Consider the following 8,279-nt stretch of genomic DNA (forward strand, 5'->3'; position numbering starts at 1 on the left):
ATTTTAAGTAACTTTCTAATTTACTCCTATTATTTTTCTTCGTTCTCTCAGGATCTTTTTTGAAAAGCAGGAATGTAAGCTTAGGAGACAGACAATTTTTGGTTCAGCACCTGGGTAGCACTTACCGATTAGCAAGCTGAACCAAAAATAGACCGGGCTTCTAAGCTTACATTCTTGCTTTCTCAAATAAAGATACAAAGAGAAGGAAGACAAAAGATTATAGGAGTAAATTATAAAGTTGCTTAAAATTGCATGTGCTATCTGAATCATAAAATAAAAAAATTGGGTTTCAAATCCCTTTAGACAGAATGTATTTGAAATCTTAAATAAAGAGCTTCACCCAGAAGAGAGACACAGGTTTTAAAATCCCTTTAATTTGCAATGTTAACCCTCTGTCCAGTTCCATATTAATCATATACATCAATGTTTGTAATAATAATAATAATAATGTTTACTGTACCTTTTTATTTATATACCGACCAAGTTTATACAAATGATGTAGTGTTGGTGCACAACTACTACCATAAAGTACATACAGAGAATAACAAGAAGCCATAAATATATTTTTTTCATTGGTATTTATGATTGCTACATGTAGAAATAAAAATACAAATAAAACAGTTTATTAACAAATAAAAATATCAAACTCTGTTACATAATATATTGCAGCAATAAATTAAATAAACCATATGAAAGTACATAAACTATCAGACATTTAGAGGAGATTATTTTAACAGTTGTGATGAATCTGAAATCTCAAAATGAAAAATATAAAAACAAACAATAAAAAGATTAATACTAGTATACTGTCCAATCAGAGCGTCCCGTAGGGCAGCTACCCTGTTGTGTCCATAGCTCTAAGGAAAAAATGTAAAAGTATTTATAGATCATCAGCACCATATAGTAAAGGTTAATAAATACAAAGAGATTATATTACAGGTTAATTGGGTATTTCACAGAGGGGCTCTGGTAACCTGATTAAAAAAAAATTAAGAACTGAGTGGATTATCAATATACTAACAAACACACAGTCAAATGGCTACATGCAAAAGGAAACTAAGGGGATTATATAAGAGGATTTAATGCAAATGCTTTATTTAGACCCTTAGGGTACATAGCATCCAATTAGACCCTAAAAGGTCTAAAAGTATTTTATTTTAAAGGACCACTAAATATAGTATAATTGAATAATTGACAAATACACAATAAAAAAATACAATAGCACTTTTCTTTGAATATGAAATTAGCATTAGAATATTTTCTGGCAAATGTCAAAGTTTATTCAATTTCCCTCCCACTATATCATGTGACAGCTACCAGCCAATCATAAAAACATAATTTATGCTTACCAGATAAATTCCTTTCTTTCCTGATAGGGAGAGTCCACAGCTTCATTCCTTACTGTTGGGAAAAACAACACCTGGCCACCAGGAGGAGGCAAAGACACCCCAGCCAAAAGCTTAACTATCCCTCCCACTTCCTCATTACCCCAGTCATTCTCCTGCGGGAACAAGGAAAAGTATGAGAAACATTAGGGTATAAATGGTGCCAGAAGAATAAAATAAATAATAGGGGACCGCCCATAGACAAGAAAAAATGGGCGGGGAAGGAAAGGAATTTATCTGGTAAGCATAAATTATGTTTTCCTTCCTAAGATTGGGAGAGTCTGCGGCTTCATTACTGTTGGGAAAACTATACCCAAGCTCCAGAGGACACTGAATGAACAACGGGAGGGAACAAAAAGTAAAAGGCGGACCCTATTCTGAGGGCACCCAGCCTGCAAAACTTTTCTCCAGAAAGCTGTTTCAGCCGAAGCAAAAACATAAAACTTGTAAAATTTTAAAAAAGTATGTAAGGAGGACCAGGTAGCCACCTTACAAATCTGATTCATAGAGGCCTCGTTCTTAAAGGAACAAGAGGAAGCCACTGCTCAAGTGGAAAGAGCCATTATCCTGTCAGGAGGACGATGTCCCGCTGTCTGCCCCTTACGCTTTCCCGAATAGACAACAAAGAGGAAGATTGTCTAAACTCCTTAGTAGCCTGAAGATAGAACTTCAAGGCGCGAACCACATCCAAATTGTGAAGTAAGCGTTCCTTCGATGAAGACACTCATTACTACATATTGCAAGCCATAAGCTCATTTGAGCCTTGGCTCTCTGAGTCTAAAGTGGCTCTTTGATTAAAAGTGGCGGAGTTACTCACTGGAGTTAGAAACTGGAGGTTGAAACTGCAGACCAACTAACAGGTAAATTTAATAACTATACACCTACACAATGCTCTCCATGTCTTTCATGCTCTCTCTGTCTGCCCTTCTCCTAAAAATCACTGCATGTCCCTACAACAACAAACCCACACTATCCACATCTCCCCCTCCCTTCTCTCATCCCCTATACTGTCCTCTCATGAACAACTCTGTTTCCTTAGAAACACTTCACCCTCTGACTCTCCTGTGTCTATTCATTCACACTCCTACAAATCTCACTCTCACCTTCTGTCACTCTCACCGCTAATACTGCTTGCTGCTGGTGATGTCTCTCCTAACCCTAGCCCTGCAGCAATCACCACACTTTTACACTCTCGCTCCGTCTCCCACTGCAAAAATTCTAGGTCACGCAATACCAACAATCTCCTCTCCATTAACACACAGTGCCTGTCCCCTTTCTTTTCTTGAGCCTTCTGGAATGCTCACTCTGTTTGCAACAAACTTACAACTGTCCACGACCTGTTTGTTTCCAACACTTTTAACTAGGGTTGCAACGATACCATTTTTTTAAGACCGAGTATAAGTACCGATACTTGTTTTCAAATACTCGCCGATACCAATTACCGATACTTTTTTTTTTTATGTCATGTGTCAGTTAACCAAGCACAATACAGACTAATTATTTAAGATTCCTTCTTTATAATTATGAAGGACTGTAACTTAAAAGACATTATGAAATAATAAAACAGTTTTATTTGTCATAAAGTTCACAGAACATGTTTATAAATAAAAATATTACAATAAAATATATTAATAATAACAACAAATAACAACCAACAAAAAGTGCAATACAGTAAAAAATAGAAAAATAGTAAAAATAGAACAGTGCACTGTTTAATCATGGGGGAACAACACTATGGGCTAAATTACATTTGACTGGTAAGTTTTACCAATGCTATGCTAAAGTCTATGGAGTTGGAAATGTGAACAAAGCATTGATAAAGCTTACCAATCAAATGTAATCTAAATCTAGTCCTATAATTGCAGGATGAGTGTTCATTGGAATTAACTTAATTTTTGCCATGAGTACTCTTCCTGCAATTATATAAGCTAACCTATGGATGTTCCTCAGAGTACAGTATGTTTTGAACATCATTGTGCAAGATGAGATCTAGCAGTAAAAAAAGTTCTTTTTAAGGAACAGAACAGAAGCCTCTCTGCATGTTCAGCTATAAGTCTGTTTTTGCTATCAGTAAGGAGGTTTGACTCTAAGTTGAACAGTCTTTCACTTTCCACACTACTGCATGGGGTAGAAAGATATTTTTGGACCATTTTAGCCAGAGCTGGAAATCTCAGTTTATTAACTGACCAGTACTTCAGGGGTTTGTCTGAACGAGGTACAGTGATCTCTCCTACAATAATACAAATAACAGCAATTTGTATTGGCAGAACAGTAGTAAACAATTTTTAGTTTAGTCTCCACTTCAGCTTAAAATGAAATGGGAACATGCAGTTTGAAAAAACGCCACAAGATATCATATGGGTAGGAAGTGAAGGTATCGGTATAAGTATCGGTGCATTTGCACGAGTACAAGTACTCATGCAAATACTTGGTATCGGTACCAATACTAGTATCGGTGCAACCCTACTTTTAACCTTTTAGCAATTACTGAAACCTGGCTATCTTCCTCTGACACTGCTTCCATTGCTGCTCTCACTCATGGTGGTCTTCACTTTAGCCACACACCTAGGCCAGGTAAGAGACATAGTGGCGGTGTTGGCATCTTACACTCCTCCTCCTGCTCCTATCAGTACCTATCTCCATTTCCATCTCTCTCCTTTTCTTCCTTTGAAGTCCACTGCATCCGCCTGTTCTCCCCCCTCTCTCTCAGAGTGGCAGTTATCTATCGCCCCCCTGGACCAACCTCCCAATTCCTTGACAACTTTGCTGCCTGGCTTCCTCACTTTCTCTCTACAAATACACCTACCCTAATTCTGGGGGACTTCAACATCCCTATTGACAACCTATCTGCCCCTAAACTTCTCTCACTCACTAACTCCTTCGGCCTCTCACAATCCACCCTATTTCCTACCCACCATGACGGACACTCGATTGATCTGGTATTCTCCTATCTCTGCTCTCTCTCAAATGTTGCCCGTCGACGATTTCCCATCTCAGACCACCATCTGCTCACATTTAATCCCCATATAGATGCTAAACCTACTCCCCCCTCTCGCCCCCGCACCAGTAGAAATCTGCATACTGTGGACCCTCCCCAACTCTCCAGTCTTATTCATATACGCCTCTCCCACACTTCCACGATATCCTGCCCTGACCTTGCTATAACCCACTATAACAATACTCTCTCGCTCCGCCCCAACTTCGCAAAGCCCCACGTTGTCAGCTCCCTGGCACTCCCAACAAACATGCCACCTACAAAAATGCTCACGCACTGCTGAACGTGCCTGGAGGAAATCCCGCTCTGAACCTGATTTCCTGCACTATAAGTTCATTCTTTACTCTTACACCTCTGCCCTTCGCTTAGCTAGGCAAATATACTTCTCTTCTCTTATATCCACTCACTCTTCAAACCCTAAAAGACTCTTCTCCATTTTCAACTCTCTCCTCTACCCACCTGCACCACCCCCATCATCTGTATTCAGTGCTCAAGACCTTGCTGACAATTTTTTCAATAAAACACTTGACATCCGAAGAAACATCCCAACACAAACCTGCAATCTCCCAACTTCGCTCCCAGTCACCCCCTCTGCCACTCTCTGCACCCTCCTCCCAACCACTGAGAGTGAAGTGGCTTCCCTTTTGTCTTCCTCACACCTCACTACCTGCCCACGACCCTATTCCTTCACATCTAATTCCCCCTCTGTCTCCCACCCTCACTCCGGCTCTTACTCACATATTCAACCTATCCCTTTCTACCGGCTCATTCCCTGCCTCCTTCAAACATGTTAAGGTCACCCCCATCATCAAAAAACCCTCCCTTGACCCTAACTCCCCTGCAAACTACCGCCGCATATCACTGCTCCCGATAGCTTCAAAATTCCTTGAAAAACTAGTTTTCAATCGCCTAACCCAATTCCTGTCCTCCAACTCATTGCTCGACCCCCTGCAATCTGGCTTCCGTCCCCAATACTCAACTGAGACTGCCCTCACCAAGGTTACAACGATCTCCTTTCTGCTAAAAACAAAGGCTACTACTCTATACTCATCTTACTTGACCCTCTCTGCTGCCTTTGACACTGTTGACCATCCCCTTCTCCTACGGACTCTCAGCTCTCTTGGGGTCTGTAACACTGCCCTCTCCTGGATCCACTCCTATCTCTCTAACAGATTCTTCTCCGTCTCTTTTGCTGGTGACTCCTCCTCTCTTTTGCCTCTGTCTGTTGGAGTACATCAAAGGCTCTGTCCTGGGTCCTCTACTTTTCTCTATTTACACTTAGTCACTGGATAAACTTATCAACAGCTATGGCTTCAGCTATCATCTCTATTCTGACGATACCCAGATCTACCTTTCCACCCCTGCACTCTCCTTCTGTCAATTCTCACATCAGCGACGGCTTATCTGGCATTTCCTCCTGGATGGCCTCTCACCACCTAAGAATAAACATGTCCAAGACCGAACTACTTCTAATTCCCCCTCTAACTCTACTCCAGTTTCCAATTTTTCTATCACTGTTGGCGACACCACTATCTCCCCATCACCCCAAGTCCGCTGCCTCGGAGTCACACTTGACTCAAATCTGTCCTTCATTCCCCACATCCAATTGCGCTCTTCATCCTGCCGCAACCACCTACGCAATATCTCAAATTCGTCCGTTTCTAAGTGCTGAAACTACTAAACAGCTAATCCACTCCCTGGTAATTTCCCGACTTGACTACTGTAACAACTTACTAACTGGCCTCCCTCTCTCCCGCCTCTCTCCCCTCCAATCCATCCTAAATGCATCTGCCGGGCTAATCCACCTCTCTCAATGCTCTGTTTCTGCTGCACCTCTCTGTGAATCCCTTCACTGGCTCCCCATTCACAACAGAGCTAAATTCAAAATTCTCACCCTGACCTACAAAGCCCTCACCAATGCTGCCCCACCCTACCTGTCCTCACTTATTAACAAATATACTCCTGCCCGCCCCCTAAGATCCAACAATGACCTGCTTTTTGCGTCCTCTACCATCACCTCCTCTCATGCTAGACTACAGGACTTCTCTCGTGCGACACCAACCCTCTGGAACGCACTTCCTCATGCTGTCAGACTTGCCCCTAACCTCTCCTCCTTTAAACGTTCCCTAAAGACCTTTCTGTTCAGGGAGACTTATCACCCGACTTATTAACAAACTAACTTCACTTAACTAACAGTTGCCCTCTATCTCCTCACTAATATTCTCACCTTTGCAGTCCCCACCTCCTGTTTCCCATCCTCCTATCCATCTAGATTGTAAATTCCCACGGGAATAGGGCCCTCAATTCCCCCTGTTTTTTTCTGTAAAATTTTGTCTTTTATCGTATTGTTTCTCCATTGTACTGTTATCCTTGTACCCATGGGCAGCGCTGCGGAATCTGTTGGCGCTTTATAAATAAAGAATAATAATAATAATAATAATAATAAAAGAAGGATTAGGACACAAGGAAGGAACCTCAATCTCCTGATTGATCTTGCGATCTGACACAACCTTAGGAAGAAAACCTAATTTAGTACGTAAAACTGCCTTATCTGCATGAAAAATCAGATAAGGGGGCTCACATTGCAAAGCAGAGATCTCAGAAACTCTGAAAGCAGAGGCAATAGCCAATAAAAAGAGAACCTTCCAAGATAACGATTTAATGTCAACAGAATGCAGAGGCTCAAACGGAACCTGTCGCAAAACCGGAACAACAAGATTTAGGCTCCAAGGAGAAGCCCCAGATCTAAACACAGGTCTGATCCTAATCAGAGCCTTAACAAAGGACTGCACGCCTAGAAGCTCAGCCAGTCTCTTATGCAATAAAACCATCAGGGCCGAAATCTGTCCCCTCAGGGAACTAGCAGAAAGGCCCTTCTACAGCCCATCCTGGAGAAAAGATAAGATCCTGGCAACCTTAACTCTGTAATATATGCAAGACAAGATGGAAGTCCTCCTCAGTTTGTGCAAAATCTCATCAAATTTTATTCCATATCAGGAGCAGAAGCATCACCACTCACAACAAGTCTGTTCACAGCAAGGCACCCCAGAAATTGCAGCAGGTGGACACGTCTCAACCACGGAGGGCAATGCGCTCTCACAAAAAAACATAGTGGTAAATATTTCGGACTATCCGCTGAGTGAGAATGAATCTACAGTATTGCAAAAAGGTTTATCATTTTGTCCTCTCACTGACTGACTTCTTTAATTTAAGAAAGGACATTTATCGTTTCTTTCGGAACATTAGACTTAAATTGTGGCATGCTAGCAAAACTATGCTGATTAATTTGCCTTCATTACCCAAAGTTAAAAGGGCCACCAACACTTTTTCTTCAGGTATACAGGAGGTAAAGGGTATTCAATCCATCACTAATTCCCTTAATATTAAAGATTTAGGTCTGCGTAACAAAAGTTCTTTTTATCCACACAAAACACATCATAGTGTGGAAACTTTTGAGAAGCTGGTTTTATCTGATCTCGATAAGTTACAAACACGTACTAAGAGTTATATCTTAAAAGGTAAAAATAGATCTGTTAACTTTACATCAACAGATAGACTAGCATTAAAGAATCTTAAGAATAACAATGACCTGTTACTAAAACAAGCTGTCAAGGGCGGAGCCACGGTGGTTTTGAATAAAAGTGATTATAAGAATGAAGTTTCTCAGCAATTGAACATGAATAATGTTTATAGTATGTTGACATGTAATCTGGTTTTTAAAATTAGCAAGGAAATTCAACTCACTGTTAATGTGGCATTAAAGTATAATGTCATTGATGCTAAAACTGCAAAGTTTCTACAAGTTAAGGATCCAATTACTCCTGTCTTTTATGTTTTGCCTAAGATCCATAAGTCCATGACTGCTCCATCAGGCTGCCTGATTGGGGCTGGAACAAATT

General features: G+C 40.8%; 1 protein-coding gene across 1 annotated transcript in view; it reads right to left on the reverse strand.

Moving 5' to 3' along the window:
• Positions 1–354: 354 nt before the first annotated feature.
• C2H5orf34 (chromosome 2 C5orf34 homolog) overlaps positions 355–8,279 on the reverse strand; it is an 83,813-nt gene continuing 75,888 nt past the window's right edge. The window contains exon 13 of the mRNA XM_053699682.1: positions 355–857. The gene's annotated coding sequence lies outside the window, so the exon portion shown is untranslated. The remainder of the gene's footprint in view (positions 858–8,279) is intronic.

Source organism: Bombina bombina, chromosome 2 (genome assembly GCF_027579735.1).
Source record: "Bombina bombina isolate aBomBom1 chromosome 2, aBomBom1.pri, whole genome shotgun sequence".
Lineage (NCBI taxonomy): Eukaryota > Metazoa > Chordata > Amphibia > Anura > Bombinatoridae > Bombina > Bombina bombina.